The following is a 20,054-nucleotide window of genomic DNA, read 5'->3' on the forward strand; positions in this document are numbered from 1 at the left end:
TAGCTTGTAGGCGAGCAGCTACGGTTATATTCCCGCATGCACTTTTCGAGCGTCTTGTGTACCGTAGATGCTTCTGAAATGAATTGGGCGACCGTCTATGGCAGGTTTCTGATCAGCGCGGTGAGAGTTCCTGCTTTACTCCTCGCATGAGCAGACGGACCTTCTTCTCGTCGGAGATGTTGGTGTCAGCGCGGCGGAAAAGTTTAATCATATATTCCTTGAATAGCGCCACGTTTTTGTTTGGCATCTGCATTTGGGTTTCGAGAAGAGCTGTGGCCTTCCCCTTGCACACCACACTTGCGAAAGTGGTGAGGAACCTGGCGCGAAAGACGTCCCACGTTGTAAGGCTTCGCTCTTGATTCTCTAACCAGGTCCGAGCAGCATCTTCTAAGGCGAAATACACATGCCGGAGCTTGTCATCGTCTGTCCAGTCATTGAAGGCAGCGACGTGGTCGAACCTTTCGATCCAGCTTTCCGGGTCTTCCAGTGGCAAACCGCGGAAAGTTGGCGGCTCTTTGGGTTGCCGGAGCAGGAGTGGTGCAGGCGGCACGGGGGCGGTCATAGTTGCAGTAGTTGATGTCGGGATCCGGGTCTGCCTGGCTGCTTCAGGAAGGGGCCCATACTCTGGTTGTAGTCCCCTCTGCCTGCGGCTTGTTCGCTGTTCAGGGTTAAGTCCGTGTCTTCTTTGCCGCTTGCGCTGGGGTCGCGGCTTGAAGGTGGCATCCGGAACATCAAAGAAGCAACACCTCCACCAAATGTCATGGGGTGGTGACGTGAAGAAAGGAGACTTTGTGTTCGAATTCATCTATTTATTTGGGCGAACTTGTGCCCGGTAAACGGAAAGTCCAATCGCAGTAGCAGTCTTGAAGTGATAGTGGCGAAAGGAGCGTTGGTCGTCGATCAACTACTGACAAGCGGCGAAGCGCGTAGGCATTTATACTCTTGCCGCCGAATGTTCAAGCGTTATTGCTGGCGGTGGCGTAGGTTCCATAATCATCTGTACCATTCGCAGAGTGGGCGTGATCTTATGGAAATGATCTACTACAGTCCGGAAGCTTCTTTTATTTTTTTATTTAAGGAATACTGCAGACAGTTTTTCACCATACTAGCAGGAGAGGGTTACATAAGGTTCCTAACACAGAGGTCAAAACTAGAAGAAGTCGGAGTGCGCACGCAGTCAGAAGGCAGTGAATTACAGTCTTCAATAGTTCTTACAAAAAAGGAGTACTCGAATGTGTTATTCTTAGGAGCATATGATCTTACAGTTTTTGAATGATTTGACCTTGCTGAGCGCTGAGGAGGTGGCAGAATGTACAATTCTTTATTTAAACCAGATTTATTGTTGTATAGTTTATACAAAAAAGACTAAACTTGCAATTCTTCGCCTACAATCCAGTGGTTCCAGCTCACATTTATTTACCATTTCAGAAACGGAGGAGAGGCGCCTAAAGTCTGAAAAAATGAACCGTGCGCTTAGCCACCGAATCCTTTCCATTTTATCTATGTCTTTCTTTAAATATGGGTCCCACGCAAGGAATGCGTACTCTAGCACTGGTCGAACTAGGGTTTTATAGGCTGCAAGTTTAACTTTCCAATCACATGACCTCAGCTTCCTTCTTAAGAAGCATAGCTTCTTGTAGGCCTTGGCGCAAACGTTGTCGATGTGAGCGTCCCAGCTAAGTTTCGTATTAATGGTCAATCCCAAATATTTTACGGTATTATCAAATTCAATACTTTGGTTACGGACATGGTATTTATATTTAAGAGGAGTTTTTTGTGAGTTACTGTAAGAGCGCAAGTTTTTGAGTAGTTAACAATCATCTGCCACCTCTCACACCAATCAGCAATTTTGCACAAGTTGTCGTTAAGCAATGTTTGATGCAAGGGGCTACTGAAAGTTGTATAAATAACACAGTCGTCTGCAAACATTTTCACAGTCACTCCCGCGTCAATATCATCCCAAATATCATTCACATAGATCAAGAACAAGAATGGTCCCAAGACCGACCCCTGGAGCACTCCTGGCAATACATCAAGGTTTTGTGATTGGCAGCCGCTAATTTTTACAAACTGCGTTCTGTTTTTCACATACGCAGAAATCCAGTCCACGAGGCGGGGAGCAATCCCGACACGCGGCATGTTTCGTATCAGTAAAGAGTGTGGTACCCTATCAAAGGCTTTTGATAGGTCAAAAAATATTGCATCTATTTGTTTTCTGTCATTAATAGCATCAGCGAAGTCGTGTGTGACTGATACGAGCTGGGTCGTCGTTGATAACTTTTTTCTAAACCCGTGCTGGAAGCTGCCTAATATGTTTTTTGATTCCAAGAACGAAGTTATCTGACTGGAGAGGATGTGTTCAAGTAGTTTACAGCAACTACTGATTAATGATATTGGCCTGAAGTTCGAAGCGAGCAGTTTGCTTCCGTCCTTGTGGACTGTGACAATTTTTCCACACAACCAATCAGTAGGTAGGCATCCGCCATTCAAAGATTTATTGAACAAAATATATAAGTGATGTGAAATAATATCCGCATAACGCTTCAAAAAGGCATTATGAATACCGTCAGGGCCTGAAGACTTTTTGGTATCAAGTTTTAGAAGAAGAAGGCGAATACCATTTACATTTAAATCTATATCCGGCATTACGTTGGGCGAGAGAGGAGTTGGCTCCGTCGGATTATTGGTTAAACTCTGTTGACTGAACACACTGTGGAATGTTCTGTTTAGCGCATTAGAAACACGTAAGGATCAGTAACTGCGCAGCCGTCAACGTGAAGCTGTTCAACATATTTTTGTTTTCGGACAAGTATCCCCAAAACTTTTGCGGAGCGTTTTCCAAGAAGTTAACAAGTGTCGTTCCAAAAAAATAATCTCGAGCGGTCCGTATTCTGTGCTTCAGTGTTACTGAGAGTGAAGATATGGCCTGGTTATCTTTACGTGCTGCTTTACGTTTTCTTGATATTATTCTTTTCAATTGTATTATATCGCGTGTTATCCAGGGGTTGCACCGTTTCTTTTTCTGAAGTTTCGGTACGAATTTATCAAGACTTGATGCAGTAACGTTTTTAAACGTATTCCACAGACTTAATGCGTCTCCTCCTGCCTCGAGTCACCGAAGCACAAACCAAGTTTATCTATATTAGCTTTGTCATCCGCAGCAGAAAAATTAAAGACACTCTTGCTCACAAAATTCTTTTTGTCAGGGCAGAAATTCGCGGTAAGTAAAACCATCTTGTGATCAGAGATTCCATAATAAACACTGGCCTTAGTGTCATCTGGAAAGTTTCCAACAAATAGAAGATCTAGTACACTTTCAGTGCTTCTAGCAACCCTGGTAGCATCTTTAACAAGTTGAACGAGATGAAAGTTCAGCATCAATTCAAGCAACAAGTTACAGTTCACTACGTCTGTTGAACCTGGGTGAAGAGTGTTCCAATCTATTGATGGTAGGTTGAAGTCCCCCGCTAATATGACTTTTTGATCAGGCTTGCACTTCTGCTGCATGTAAGACTGAATGTTTTCCAAAAACGACTCCGGCGAAGAAGGGCGCCAATAGACTACACCTAGGAGAATCGAGAGCCCACGAAAATCAATTTGACACCATACACTTTCATTGTCGATTATTTCGTCCATAGTTATGCAAGTGATTTCCTGTTTGACCACCAAAGCAACGCCTCCTCCTCTGCAGCCTCGATCACGTCTAACCATTTTATGAGTTGGAGGAACTATTTCAGAATCTAGAATGTCCGGAGTTAGCCAGGTCTCTGTAATTGCTATGATATGGGGATCATAGGTAAATATGATTTCTTAAATCTCGTGAACTTTATTGACAATGCTCCTAGAATTAAGGAGAACAACTCGCAATTGTTCGTGATCGAGTCATTAGTCGAGGTTACGTTGCGAGCGGATACATTTCAGGCAATCCATCCGCTCATCCCATTCGTATATATCATCGTCCACTCTCAGCTTATTGTAATCGAGCGATACTTTGCGACCTTGCGCCCTAAAATTATTGAAATGAGACCATAGTTTGCTGCGCTTTGCTATAGTGGCCTTGCAGAAGTCATGGTTTACCGAGATTTTTGTTCCTTTCAGTTTGTGACAGTTTTTTAACACTTTAAGCTTCTCGTTGTAGGCAAAAAATTCATTATTACCGGTCACACTTTATCGTGGCATTTTTTCCCAACCCTATGTACTCTTTCCACAGAGTTACCAACCACTCCGAGTTTATTCCCTATCAGTTCCTCGATTATCTTCTTTCTTATTTCTGTAGCATTTTCACGATCCGGTTCAGGAAAACAAAAAATAACAAGATTGTGGCGTCTGCTTCTATCTTATAAATCATCCAGACACCTTTGATGTAGTTGAAGATTACCTTTCAACGCTGTAACTTCAGTCTGCAGTTCCTTGATCTCTACTTTCTGTTCTTTTATTGCTACCATAACATCGTCCATTCGGGCATTAACCGTATATTCTAGCTTATCGTGAATGCTAAAGGCCCGTGTGCTCAGATTTGGGTGCACGTTAAAGAACCCCAGGTGGTCAAAATTTCCGGAGCCCTCCACTACGGCGTCTCTCATAATCATATGGTGGTTTTGGGACGTTAAACCCCACAAATCAATCAATCATAGCTTATCGTGAGCAGTAGCTAAATTTTTTATTTTTGTTTTCAATTCTTCCTAGGAAGCAAGCATAGCGTTCATCAATTTTATGAGATCGTCTGTATCAGGCCCGGTATTCTGCTCATCATCCCCCGCAAGAAGAACCAAATGACCGTCCATGCGTCCACAAAAAGACATGCACAAGTCGCCGGGCACGGCAGAACCACAATTCTTCTACAATCGCTACGAAAGCTGGTATAAGATTGTTTGCCACCAACCTGGGCGAATAATAGAAAGGTTATAGCGATGTTGCCATTGCGGTCCCGCCATGCCCTCTGAAGAAGTCGTTGATGCGGTTGTTTTTATATGCTTGAGCAGGGGGCGTTGTTTCCAAGAAGTTGGATTCCGGTGACGTCATGTGCTGCGTCCACGGGATTGGCCAGTCGGAGTTCACTGTCGGTAGATCCAGGCTGCTGCTGTCATTCTTCGGTGTGAATGACACGTGCTGAGCAAGGGCGTACAGCGTAACCTGGGCGAAAAATACAGAAGGGTATAGCGATGTTGTCATTGCGGTCCCGCCGTGCCCTCTGAAGAAGTCGTTGATGCGGTTGTTTTTATATGCTTGAGCAGGGGGCGTTGTTTCCAAGAAGTTGGATTCCGGTGACGTCATGTGCTGCGTCCACAGGATTGGCCAGTCGGAGTTCACTGTTGGTAGATCCAGGCTGCTGTTGTCATTCTTCGGTGTGAATGAACTGTGCTGAGCAAGGGCGTACAGCGTAACCTGGGCGAAAAATACAGAAGGGTATAGCGATGTTGCCATTGCGGTCCCGCCGTGCCTTCTTGAAAACTGCAGGCGTAGTTTGCGTTGAGAATTGTGTAGTGTTTTGGGAGGATAACAAAACTTGGGGAATGGAACGTTTCAATATAAATGCTAACGTCTTTGCCACGTCAACATGATATCGCCTGACTGGCGTGAACTAAAGGTGTCAATCGGCCATCGAGCCAACTATCGAGCCAACTATCGAGCATGTGTTTCTGCGTGGGTACGGTTAATTAAAGTAGCAGCGAACGAAAGGAAGACTTAGACAACGCCTTTTTCGTATATATGCGGCTGCGATGACACAAATGTATCGGACAGAGCCATTCTGGCTCTGGTGCGCTTCACTAGATTTTCACATTCGTGTGAATTCACAGAAAAAAAAATCCCGCGGGAAACTTGCTCTGTCGTGCGCATTTCACGGCGTCGGCTTGAGCGTATGAATTGAGCCGCGGACGTTACAAACACGTAACCATAGTGTCCACAGCATGTTGTTGACGCATAATCGCAAGCGCATTATGGATGATAGTTTCGCCTAGGTTGCTCTGGTCATTTGCTTGGAGAACTTCTCCTGTACATTTATTTTGTGCGAGGATTTATCATAACAATTAATGGCCACGTATGTTTACACCACGCATTTGCAAATTGTACTCTAGGGCCTCTTGCTGACTTGGGTCTGTCCTTGCATTAGTACAAATTAAATTTCGCACGTGTGACGTAGGCTGCAGCAACGATGATGACATTTCGCAAAGGAGCTACATTGCCACAATTAGGATACCTCATATGTTTTAATGAGGTTCTCAAAGGTAGATTTACACGTCAACATAGCTCATATGTTAATTTCAGAGCCCCTATCAGCAACTGCAACTTCATCTGTTAAGGTCGCCGCTTGTAAAATTGCGAGAGGCGTCCCGACACGCTTTTCTCAAAGGCAGCTTGCGCACCTACTGCGCTCGTCGCCACGTTTTCATAGAGGCTGCTGGCGCGCTTTCAGCTGGTACGACTGGGCGGAGCCAACCCGCCGTGACGTGTTTACAAACATGGAATAAGTCTATAAGCTAGGAATAGGAAATACAAAAAATTAATTGCTGAATATAATATTTCAAATGTTTAAAAGGATGAAGAATATAGCTCAATATTCTTTTAGTTTGACTAACAAACTTTTCCATGGCGTAGTAAACATGCCTGTGACTGTAGCCCAGAGTAGAGGTGCAAAATGATAAAACAACTGATTCTAATAATTCCGACGACCCAAGTTTGGAAGAGGCGGTGCTATGAAACTTCTCAATGATGTGTACCGGCGACAGGACAGAAAGTAATGACTGATTGTTGAATTACTTGTTTTATGCAGGTAAATGTTGAGGGAGGTAATCCGGCAGCGAAGTTTCGTTATGGCCACTTCAATTATTCTCGACTGCGATAACTCACTGTTCAGGGAACTCATAGGTGCTTATATGCTGGAGATGCTGCGAATAAAGGGTCTGATAACCACTTTCTAAAGGTTAGGGTGCGGAATCGTGAATTTGTAATGGATGTTGTCAGTAGAAAAACCGGAATTATTGGCTTTAAAAGCGCCGCCTTTGCTAAAGAATCAGCACTTTCGTTTAAAAACAAATTTTTGTGTCCTGGTACTCAAAATAGGTGGAGATTTTATAGGTGCTTGGGAACTAGTATTCTGAAAAGCTTTAGAAGAGGCGTTTCACCAGATTCAGGGAAAGAACACACTTATAGTGAGTCAGAGATAATTGCTACTACTGTATTTACACTGGGTAACTTTTGGATAGCTAATATAATGGCCATAAAGTCAGCTACAGAAACTTGAATAAAATTCTGCAGTCGCAAACAAAGAGACCAGTCAAGTTAAGGGCAGAATATTTCCATGCCAGCTTTTTCCTCCGTATGTGATGCATCTGTTGCAATAACCACATTCTTTGGCAGAATATTTAGATGCACTAGTAACAGTCTCTTTAAAACTCCGTAAGGTAAATTCGCGTCGTTTGAAAAAATATCGGGATAGACAGTGCCTGTGAGTTTATTTCGCATGGTCAGAGGATGTACATCATGAATTTGGACATTTAAGGAATCGAGTAATATTTGTACAAATGTAATTTTTGGCTTGCGAAATGTAAGCCAGTGCTCGGAGAAAAATAAATCATGATTGGAGATGAAAATTCTTTTAGTGTGATTAGACAGTGTTTCGTACATCCGTAAGAAAGTCTGCACCTCAAGTAGGTTGAATCGGCTTAATAGGGGTAGGTTCTCACTTCCAGGTATAATACTACATTTGTCACATATTTTGGAAGGCCTAAGCACAGCCGTAAAGCTTCTCGCTTTAATAGCACTAGTGGCCGAAGCTCGTATGCTTCCGCCCTGAATAAAAGAACAGAGTCGAAGTCTAGTACCGCTCGTACTTCATATTGTAGACTATCAAAAGTGCTTTGATTCTCATACCTGATCTGCGGCTGCTCAGCCTGCGCAATACACTCATTGCCCATGCTCCTTTTTTTTGTAATATATTCAATATGAGCTCCCGAGTTTAGTTGCGCATTATCTACATAATCATCATCATCATCATCAATAATTTTTCTCTGAACAGCCCCTGTTGGGGTAATACATAAGAGGGTGGGAATAACATAGAAATATAGACATGAGACTTGTCAGGTCAAAAATTTGAAACACACATCTCAGTGAAATGATTAGGTGTTATGATGCAAAAAATAAAAACATTACAATTCAACGAGACATGGAAAACAGTGTAAGGTTGTGACGAATATTACAGCGTGAGGTGACCAGTAAGCAACTGCTTAAACACAATGGTGTTACGCTCGGAGACAAAACTATCTGGCTATATATTCCACTCTGCAATGGCGATCGGCAAAAAGATTGATATATGACTTCAAGGTATTTTAATGAATCTACTTGCGAGATATCCTGCAGCTTGTAAATAAGAGGTATTCTTACTGTATTCTTAACGGGAAAAACCACAATAGCACACTAATTGGCATTAAGACTTAATTGTATTCCAACTACCCACTTCTCGAGTTCACTCAAGTACGACTGTAAAGTTTCGTAAAGGCGATGTATGTCAGCAGCCATGGCAAAATAGGCTATGTCGTCCGCATAAACCTAAGTCTGCACCGCTGATCAAGTAGGAATAGTACACATCAAGATGTTAAATAATACTGGTGAAAACACTAAACCCTGGGGCATCCTCGCGTCTGCTGGTGCTTGCAGGACGAAAAACCATCTTTAACGCAGAAAAACTCTCTTGCTTCTAGAAATTCCTTAACCCATTCTTTAATACAAGAAGGGAGTCCAAGGCATCGTAAACAATTCATTAGCAGAGATTGTTCGACACTATTGTATGCTTTACAGATGTCTAAGACGATGAGTAAGGCGCGTTGTGAATCTATTTTTTACTATTGAGCTAATTGATTTAGTGTTTCCTGTAATTCTTGCGATGTGTAAACAACTAAGTTCACATTTAATGCATTAAAATTTTCTATACAACGTAGGAAATAGAATAGTGCTTGAATCTTTTTTCATTTAGACGGTAGTCATAATGATTCTTATAATATTACTATTTCACGCGCGATACTGACGTTTAAATGTTGCCGCAAGGAATAATTAATCCATCCATCTTTGCGCGCTCCGATTTTGTATAAGCTTTTTCCATTCAGCTTTTTTTCTTCTTTAATTCCGCGTACAATCTGTGTTCTACTATCGACTGGGTGGAGCACTCTTGGATGACACCGACGTAATCACAAATTTCGAAATGTTTTTGGTAATTCTAAAACAGGGAGAACGTTCTTACCGAGGTATTAATTTCTATCACCGGATGCTACCTTATTGCGAAAGCGCAAGCTGTCTAAATATTTTATATTTCAACAGTGTTATAGCTTTTCTTTCAAACAATTTGATGGGACACCTATTTGAATGTATACCGATTGGTGATCACTGTTTGATGCGAAATTGACTGTTCTCCAGGACTTCAGCGAAGCACTTGCGCTACAGAAAATCAGATCTCACACTTTGTGCTCGACCGCGAATAAATGTAGGCTGCGTAATATTTAGGCAGGTAAAACTTTTATGCGTAATCCAGTCCCACAGAAAACTATCAGCAGAGTCTGTTATAAAACACCATGACACGTGATGGGGGTTGAAATTGACAGTGTGAATTATTTCGCTCTTGAAGCTACTTGAGACACAGTCCAACTGTTGTGTATTTTGTACGCCTGAGGGAAAATATGCATTTATATTAGAGAAAGCGCGGAATCCTGACATGTTGATGGTGTTGATGAATGGTAGACGAGACCACGGCGAGGAGCCCTTGCCGAGGTCACAGCTTTTATTTCGGACGCAGGCGCAGGCAGAGTCGCTATTTCAGCGTCTAGCCAAGCCAGGAATGCCGCCATTCTTAGGTTCCTTCTGGCTCACACATCACGAGCCATGCAGCTCAGTTTTTCATCAGCGTGGCAGCTGGCCATGGCTGGTGAGGCGCTACATAGCTCTCCCACTAGCGTTTTGTGTGATTTCAAAAGAACATACAAAAGTATAAAAAGAAAGTGACATGGACTATGTAGCAGGTCTACATCCCGTAAGAAAGTGCGAGTCATGGTCTGAAAAGGCATAGGTTGCGTGTCGTAGCTCCAGTGGGCCGCACTGTGAGCAGCGGAGTGGGCTAGAATAGTGGGAGACGAACACTGCTGGTGGAAACACTGGTGGTCAACCGTATGAGTGGGCTACGCAAGTCGTGTGCCCCCGACGTAGGCGCGGGAAGCTGCGATGATATGTCACCGATTGGCGTGTTGTGCAGTGTCCATAGTGCTGCCATGATTGCACAGGTCGGCGGGTGCTGGAACGTGCCGTGATGTCCACATGACGTGTACCGTTGGTGCCGGGCTGCAGTGCAAGTGGTGTTCTGGCGTTGGAGATGCAGAAACGACGGTACTGGTGGTGCGAACGGCGTTGTCAGCACAGTGTCGGCTGCTGGTGTGGAAAGCATCGATGCCGGTGTGCCTTTTCTATTTGACGACTTGTCAAGGGGTGCTTTCGCCGCACTCGAGCCTTCCTGCAGTGAATGCTTGAATCCTGAGTCAAACTGGAAAGGTGGGTGCAAAGTTGCCCGTGTCTTCGGCTCGAATCAGAATGACTTCGTCATCTCGGAAAAGCAAGAGGGAGAGATGCATAGTTTTAATAGAGTGTCGGCGTACATAAAGCCAGGGTGCATGCATTTTTGAAGTTTCACTCGTTGCATGGCTGGGGCTCGTTAATGAAAATGTCGTGTAGAGGAGGCGCAGGCTCCGCAGTGAAACAAGACTTCAAAACAGTGATGGTGGAATTTTCTTGAAGGTCAGATGACGAAGAGCATGCGCGCAGGGCAGCATGCTGAATGACTGCTTGTGTGGCTGTCATAGCATACACGGGGGATTGCAATCCTGGCTGGCCCGATGCGTTGTACGCCGTCGTCGCTGTCCTAGTGGGAGGCTCGGTGGTTGTGCACGATAAGTCATCAAGAGGATCAGCTGGCTAGTCTGTTATCGGTGAATCTGCCGAGGTAGTCGGCGCAGCAGAACATGACTCTGCAATTAATCTGATGGCGTGTGATGCCGTGACTGGCGATGAGTCTGTCACTGAGAGGGGTGGAAGTGGCCCTTGTGGCAGAAGGAACACCTTCGAGATAGGAGGCGGAGACAACGGCGAGTCGGGCCGTTCGGTTGACGGGCCACTAGGAACGGCAGGGTGATCTCCATCACCTGTGTGACCGGGAGTTGTTGGCCGGTTGATAGCCTGGACTGGCCAGGGGGCGGGAAGCTTAAATGAAGATGAGCCAGACACCATGGTGTAGGTTTTGAGAAGGCGATGTTCGGTTTCGTAATACTGGAGCATGGTGTAACGCAGGTGACCGTAAGGGTGAGAGCTCCAGCGAGGTACGTGAGGTGGTATTTGAGGTCTCACAGAAGATGGTAATCAAGTACCTCAAACATGAATTGTTGGAGCCAGATGCTGTTGAGCTCCAAGGCTGCCTCGATCTCTTGGAACCATAACTCGATGCAGGAGGTCTGGAACGGAAGTAGATGTGGGACGAAGTGTGGCTGCAAGGCTTAAGCTGGCTAGAATATGGCAGTGAAGCGAAGAGGCAGCGGTGCAGCGCCTGTCGCTTGTCCGTTCGTCCGTGGTCACCACTTGTGTAGGAAGGAGAGACAAGACCGCGGTGACAAGCCCGTGCCAAGGTCACAGTTTTTATTTGGGACGCAGGCGTAGGCAATGTCACCGCTGCAGCATCCAGCCAGGCCAGGAGCTCTGCCGTTCTTCGATTCCTTGTTGGTTTGTTGGTTGGTTCCTCAACACCTTGGCGCAACCCACCTAGGGGGATAGGCCATGAACGGGACGGGGCCTTGCTTTTTAAATTATTTCACTTCTTGATAGGAAGGATTGGATTATTAGTTAATATAGGTAATAATATAAACGTGTTAGATTTCTAAACTAACAACAAAACCTTGAAAAAAAAAACATAATAAAAACACAAACACAAAAGAAAAAGATTTCTATACATAAAACAACTGGAATTATCCATGTTTGCATTGCTCGCGCATTACGAGCCACGCGGCTCACTTCTTCATCAGCGCGGCAGCTTGCCAAGACCGGCGTGGCGCTACAATAACAATTGCCACAATGTCACAGTCTGAGAAATAAATAAAAAAATTCAGACCTTCTTTGTGGCAAAGTTTGATATTTTTATTATTACACCACCCCCAAGTGAAGGGTGATCTAACCAAAATATTCGAAAGTTTTTAAAAGAATTTTTATCAGGCGTAAGCCAGGTTTCTTGCAACTTTACTATGTCGGGATTTAACTGAATATTTAGGCAAAATAATTCTCTTTAAGCGGAAAACAAAGAACGACGATTCCACTGCCAACTTTCAAAGTATCAGGGTAATGCACGGAAGAGATCAACAACGACTGTTTCCAAATTACTTTAAGAATTCATGTGGTATTAGAATAACCTTTTTTTGCTTTAGAACTGGGGCACGTGAATTTTACTGGGGACTCAGTTTGTTTCAGGCGCCTGCTACACAACTGATTTCGATCTCATCCGGAAATACTAGTTAATTCAAGGTGGGAGGTTCCAATACAGCAGGCGTTATATTTGCCTAATGTTCCAGTTATGGTGCTGAACTAGACACTTCTGCGCCGGCTACTGTTGTTGCGTAAGACATCAGAATGGTCATCGGCGCTACAGCTTTAGAAAGTAGTTGTGTCAACTGCGAGCAAAACAATTGCGAGACACACCCAGTTACAGTACTTATTATCTGATCCAACGCCCTCGGCATCAATTTGTGGACTGCTGACTCAACAAGTTGCAAAAGTTTGACCTCACAATGACTCTTGCCTCACAGCAAGACCAGTATATTCGAAGGTCCGACCTTTGACAACAGGAATAGCATGTCGTCGTAAACATTTTTGCCTATCCATTATTTCCAGGAGTTGTATTTCGTTTCCCTTTCCTGACAATTTATGTAATAAGCCATATCTGCTCCACAAAGACATCATAGTGCTATCTAAGCAGTGCATTTATTGGAGGGATGATCAGCACCACACTCTCAGCAACGGTAACTTGATTTACAACCCCCAAAGCTGTGCCCAAAACGCCAGCAGTTATGACACTGAAGAGGACGGGAGCCTAGGCATTCTGCACGAAAAATGAGTAGCCATATTTTCAATTCAGATGGACAAACAGTGCTGGCAAAGGTGAAAATAACTGATTCTGTGGTGACTTTCTCATCATTCGCTACACGGTTATACCATATATGGCTATCACGCTAGCGTCCGGCAGCTTCTCCGGAGTCTCGGTTGGTGACAATCGAGAGTCAGGTCCTCGAACGATTCCCTTTGTACATGCCAAATGAGGCTGAATGAACGCATTAACCGGAACTGACACGAATGCCTTGAACTTTAGGAGCTCCGCAACACATGAAGGATCTGACAATATACATACCGCACCACCTCTTTCAAATTGTCGAACGTCGCTTATCAATTGAAAGTGTGAGGTTATGGCCTGGAGGTCCACCTGGACAGCTTTTGGATTGTTCAGCCTGATAAATCGCCCACTCGAACAACGCACCAGCGTCACAAAGATGCTGTTAAAACCACTGTGAAAAAAGGATTCCAACGGCCGTTAATCATTAGGCAACGAGGCTGACCAAGAGCTGAGTGCTTGGCCAGGAGACGAATTAGTCATTGGCATGGTTGCAATCGTCTAAATGATAGGAATAAACATCGCTTAGAAGTTAACACCGGTCAAATTCACCCAAGTCTCGAAGAAACCACCGGTCAAAGTTCTAGCTGAGCATCTTTAAGATGCTCGCAGCTTGCACACGACACGTTAGAGCCCAGCGGCAATAGCAGTTTGATCACGTTACCACTATTTGAAGCCAACCAACGAAAAAGCAGCCACGTCTCCTTCGTCCTGTCTTAACCAAATGTGTTCGCGCTGCATCTTCGTCCTCGCTATTGGCACATATGCGCGGCAATATTGTATTCTTGTCTGCACTAGGTTATGTGATGCTAGCTAGGCTTATGCTAATTAGCCTTTACAAGAAACCGATATATGCTCATGCTAAGTAGCCTTTATATATTAGCCTTACAAGCTCCGTGGTTAAACTGGCCCCACCACAGCCACTACGCAAACGAACGGCATCTATTTGATGGAGCAAAGAAAGCGACACCCATTTGTCAATTTGGCTACGAGGGCCGTAAACCTGTAAACAGAGCGACAAGCGAAGGCATGCACCTGTTAAAGGCGGGACGAGCATGGGCATTGCAGCAGGCGGCAGATTGGTATAAGGTGCGTTGATACAATCTGCCACGCGATCCCACGGTCTGCACGCTTCTGCTTACGTCTGCACCTCACCAACTGCTTGTGCCAAGGGGAGAAACCTCTTGTACCTCCCATGTATATTCGCTCTTGCAGGCTGACACGCAGTGGCATCGCCGCTTGTATCATTGGTGGTTGCCGGTCATCCTACAAGAAAGAAATCACGAACAAAAAAATTTTTGATGACATCGCTGGTGAGGTCACCAAGTAGAGAGAAAAGACGAAAAATTGAGAGGGGGAGGTTTGCTGAGGAAGCCCTCCTTCTCCACTTCGTATCAAGCGAAACACGCTCGTGCCGCATTTCAGGTCCGTTGGTCGCTTGGGCGATGCGACAATCCGTAAAAAGTTTATAATCATTTTTTTTTCCAAATTTCCTTAATGTGTTCTGGAGAGGCGAAAGTTACACCGAATGATGCCTCAGTATAAGAAAACTCAATTGGTACAAATTAAATGAACGTTTTTATTACACGTTTCGCATAAAAAAACACCTGTACGTGTTGTGAAAGTGCCGATCTTTAAAATCAGCTTTAATTTACAACTGACATAAGGTTATAATGAGCAAACATTGAACTCAGAAGATGCGAACCATGCAATGCGAAAATTATCGACAATCGCAGGTAGAACACGTCGTATTTGACTCAATCACGTCATGTTATGACGGCGCACATAGTTTTCTCACAGATGACTTAAGAGACTGAAGTCCAAAGGCGCGGAGAGACTTGAAGCGATCAGAAGTTTTTTGAAGAAGAACGTCGCTGGTAACAGTGTTTTGGCAAGCTGACTTGTCCTTGTCAGGGCAACGACGTTGCCGTGACAAAGAAAAGTTCACTTGTCAAAACGTCGACACCACCGACATTCTCTGTAATACTTTTTAGAAGCATTTAATCCATCAAGGGTGTTTGAGTGACAGCATTAGAATACTCACAGATTTTGAACGAGTGGCTACAAGAGTCTCATGAGCAGGAAGCAGCCTATAATTACTTGACAGCATTGGAACTACACGCTAAAAGTAAAAAAAGAAAGCTAGAACTATGTAGCCAAGTCAACTCCAATTGAACCCTTCAAATAAATGCATCTTCGTGACAGTAGATCGGCCGCCGTCTTGACCAATTAAACAAGGGGCAGCACATTTCTGTCAGACAACTAGGTTTACTCATGTACCAATGCAAAATCAATACCTGCTCAAATACTTGGCCCAAATTCTTGGGCTCACCCATTATCTTTAGAAAATGCTGAGAAACCTTCGCGGACCTAGAAATCACCGGGTATGCACACTTCAGAGCCATGGAAAACATGTGTTGCCTGATTGAGCCTTTTTCGACAAATGCATGGTTCACTTCTTCGGCGTAGCTCACTGCGGTTTGCATTCTCTGCCCGCCACCCCTTGCGGTGTTTCTCTTTCCCGTAGTTGGCATGCACGACCACTGAGCGAGGGGCCAGGAGGAGAAGAGAGAAGAAGCAAATGCTAAGAACTCATTTCAATCACTTTCAGCGCTTCGCTCGATATAAATTTCACAAAATGAAGAATAATAAAAGAGATATAAAGAAAAGGGGAGTTTTTAAAGGGTTATCGAATACTTTATTTGTAAAAAAATTTGAAGACAATAAAGGTGAACAATCACATCAACCTCACTATAACAAACCGGCCCTTAGGATGCCCAGCCACCGCTAAGAGCGTGCATGTTCCTTGAAACCGCAAGTAGTGCCGAGTTTCCCGGGCCTTCTTGTACCTTGAATTTTCAGTTGCCGGGCCCAAACTTGCCCACAAAAAAAGTGTCGTCTTGAACACGCTTGCTGCGGCTTTCTCCAACGTTACGGCAACAGGACATTACGGTACATAATGATCACAAAATAACGTTATATGATTGTAAGCAAGAGAAAACAATGCATCTTGTTTTACAATACTTTTACGCAATATTTATAAGAGTAGAAGTGTTCAACCACATCTGTCGGTGCTCTAAATATTCCACAGTTACTTTTCTTTCAACACCTGTCTCTAATGATGGATCTAGTGGGCCATAATAGACTATTTATGGTAGTCATTGATTCAGATTCATCGTGAAAGTTCAGGTGGTGTGTGGTAATGTTATTAAGCGCACACGCAGTCCTGACTTCATTTTGGGGTCGAAGTTATTGAGATGAGAAGTTCCGCCATCTTTAAAAGCGAAGCATTTCTTCGCGTACTATAGACTATCTATCTATCTATCTATCTACCTATCTATCTATCTATCTATCTATCTATCTATCTATCTATCTATCTATCTATCTATCTATCTATCTATCTACCTATCTATCTATCTATCTATCTATCTACCTATCTATATATCTATCTATCTATCTGTCTGTCTGTCTGTCTGCCCGCCTGCCTGCCTGCCCGCCTGCCTGCCTGCCTGCCTGCCTGCCTGCCTGCCTGCCTGCCTGCCTGCCTGCCTGCCTGCCTGTCTGTCTGTCTGTCTGTCTGTCTGTCTGTCTGTCTGTCTGTCTGTCTGTCTGTCTGTCTGTCCAGCCGCCTACGTCTTGGTGCTCTCGTGGCCACCTGTTCAACTTGTGCTGAACCAAAATTAGTAGGGAAAAAAAGAGAATTACAGTAGTGTAACTATCAGTTCACGACTTGTATATAACGTGAATCCTGTCACGTATGACCTCAAACCTTTAAACCCTTTCCTCCAGACACGTGTGGCACATACCCGTATACCATGGGCATATGCGTGTAAGCGCCACAGGTGCTTGGCAGTATATCTACAGAGAAACGGCGAGAACACACCTTGGTAATTCAAGCGCGAGAGCATTCAGAAAAAGCGACATCGGGAGTCGGGACCAGGCGAAAGGAAAGACTAAGTGCATGTAGTAAGCGCATGAGTAAATGTCACCTACACCAGTTAGATGCGGCAAGAACGTTGTACTAGCCTCTAGGAGCACACTACGGACGTTGCAAAAGCCTTATATGCAACATCTCCTAAGACTGAACTAGTTGACCACTACCTGTCGAAGGGCCACGTGCTTGATTTTTATCATGTAACGACACTGACACGACAAGAACAGTGGAGCCCAAGCTATTTTGTGGAATCATGATACATCCATCGTAATCAAACTTGTGGGTATCGAGCTTGCTGCGTCCCGTCCGTAAATATAGCAAGGGCGACGGAGGCTTCACGTCTAACAAAAAACAACATTTATTTAACTAAACACGGCATACGGCAGGGCTGGCTCAGGGTGAGAAAGCCACGCAGCGACCATAAACCCGGCAGTGACAAAGGACCAGCGCGGGTGACAGTCTCCGTCCTTCGTGGCAGCCAAAGCGTCTCTTCTCCGGGAAGCACGCAGGATGGCCCTTTTCAAATAAAGCAAGTGAGCCACGCGCACCGTAACTGCGCAACACGTGGCACTATGTTTTGATAGCCGGTGCATGTGGTTCCATAAACTGTATGTAGTAATAATCGTGATCCACTACGGAATATTTATGGCAAGATATAACTACAATGCATTCTTTCATCGCGTGTCATTTGTGTACTGACGATGCCACCCGAAAAGATGGCTAAACTTCTATTGTTTGTTAGTTTTATTGTTCTGTGGTTGTGTGAAGCCAGGGATAGGAAAAAACAATGCATAAGAAACAGCACGCTCAACCGCACGGACAGTAATCTGCCCCCGTATACGCAAGATGTTCGTACGCACGAGCTTTAGACTATTTAAACGCTTAGCTTCCGCCTTAGCTTTCATAGCGAACAATGCTTTCGTAGTGGGTTCCTCAATGCCTTAGTATATTGTTTGTTGTTATCGTCCACTTCGTCTTTATATTCAATGACTCTTCCCGACTAGACACGCATGCGCCGAAGCCCTGATTGTAATTGTAAATGTGTTTCGCGTCAGTTTTTTATGTGTTGCTACAAAATTACACCACAGTAACCTTCCCTCTGCAAGGTTCGTATAACATAAATTCCCATGGTACGTGCAATATGCCAAATTTTTCGGAAAAAACTTTGGGCCACATGCACGCACGCCCACAGAGAGAGGGAAGTAAAGGTAGGCACGTTCTAACAAGCGCATGCACGTACGCTCAAAGAAAAAGCATAGGGTAAGCACTTTTGACTTCTTCTTGTCACCTGCAAAACCAAGTAGCTAGGCTTACCTGGGACGCCTACTGTAGAAAAACTCGACGCACATAGAAGGCGAAGCAATAACCTAATGTGGCGCCCAAGAAGGAAACTTATTTCCTCAAGCGGGGTAGAAAACTCAGCGACAGCATCCCTTCCCTTAAGTGCTTCTGTCAAGTCTCAACAATGACAGCGAATATATACGACCGAGCAGGTCCTCGCTTAATTAGGGTAGTTCCCGGGCTGGCTTCATCCGAGCCGAACATGCCTGGGCGCAGATTGCTCGGGAAGTAATTCTTTCCCTTCTGGGGGGACATGTACTACACACACTCGAGACGCGTTCTCGGCGCCCGTGTTTTACGACAGGGAGTGACGAGCTGCCTCTTTCGGGCTGCCTTAAAAGAGCACCTTCCTGAGTCCGTCCGACCTGCACTTCCTTCGCAGGATTGAGACGTGGTTGGAGCAGTACGTTGGCCTTTTCGTTCTAAAAGACAGGAAGTTCACACACGGACACAAGAAGTAAGTCAGGACACCGAAACATTGCCCAGAGTGTAAGTACACGCCAATATTTTTTTTAAATGCTTTTGGCCGTCATGGGTGTAATAGAGTAGGTACAGCAAATGTTCCATAAAACAAAAACAAGTAAGAAATATTTTATTGAAAAAATACCTATAAAATTACACCTTTTCATCAGAACAAAAAAAGATTAATTAAAAATGCTGTAGAAAAACGTACATGCAGATATTGTGATGGCATGCACTATGCAATAACTACACGATGTATTCCCGAACAAAATGGCATTGTACACACGTAGAAAACTCGGAATGGTCAATGTTATGATATATGTTTATTGCACCCTTCAAAGCTTTCACTGCTCCCCGAATTCAGTACGGACACTAGCAACTGATTCTACTCTTTTATCGTTAATCGAAAAAAGAGTGCGCGTACACGTCAAGATCGCCTCCTGGAACCGAAACCACGAAGTGATTGCATTATCTGGCATTGCTGATAAGCCTCGAAAAAAGATAAGGTTCACTTTTATTATTTAGGTGTCTTTTTTATAACAACAATTTATTTCGAACGACTTTCCGGCGTTGAACCAGTGTACGCAATGCCGGCAATCGACTCGTTTCAGAAACATGGTCACGAATAACACAAAAAACTTACCTTGAGGTATGTCTTTGTATTTTTTAAATTCTGTTTACTAGGCCCGAATGGAATGAATCCCATATTGCACTAACATATTCTAACACTGGCCTTAAGCAAGTCAAATATTGCAAGAAGCTTCACGGATTGTGTCTAGTTTTAGTTTGCGGCGAAAGAACCATAATTTGTTTTCTGCAGCTGCACAAATGTCATGGAAATGTGATGTCCAACGTAAGTCGTTTGAAAATATTAAGAGCAGGTACGCATCAGCTTCATTTAGGTGTAGTATTTATCTAACAATGACAATTTATTACGTACTTTTTTCCGTTTGTAAACCTGAGCACAGCTGATTGGCATTCATTGTTTTCGATTGTTATTTAGTGGCCCATCTTTCTACAGCATTAAAAGCTTGCTTAAGCGACACCAGATCGTTCTAGTTATTAATTCCACAATATAATAAGCCATCATCTGTGAACAAACTGACAGTCACGTGGTCACCTGGATCGTGAGCAATA

The 20,054-nt window shown here is 44.2% G+C and overlaps 1 long non-coding RNA gene and 1 pseudogene across 1 annotated transcript in view; one reads left to right on the top strand and one right to left on the bottom strand.

Moving 5' to 3' along the window:
• LOC142783738 (uncharacterized) overlaps positions 1–20,054 on the top strand; it is a 121,171-nt gene that overhangs the window by 46,079 nt on the left and 55,038 nt on the right. Inside the window, exon 2 of the long non-coding RNA XR_012888433.1 lies at positions 18,838–18,944. This is a non-coding gene — a long non-coding RNA (uncharacterized LOC142783738). The remainder of the gene's footprint in view (positions 1–18,837; positions 18,945–20,054) is intronic.
• Positions 3,886–4,457, bottom strand: LOC119167805 (uncharacterized; annotated as a pseudogene).

Source organism: Rhipicephalus microplus, unplaced genomic scaffold (genome assembly GCF_043290135.1).
Source record: "Rhipicephalus microplus isolate Deutch F79 unplaced genomic scaffold, USDA_Rmic scaffold_12, whole genome shotgun sequence".
NCBI classification, from domain to species: Eukaryota; Metazoa; Arthropoda; class Arachnida; order Ixodida; family Ixodidae; genus Rhipicephalus; species Rhipicephalus microplus.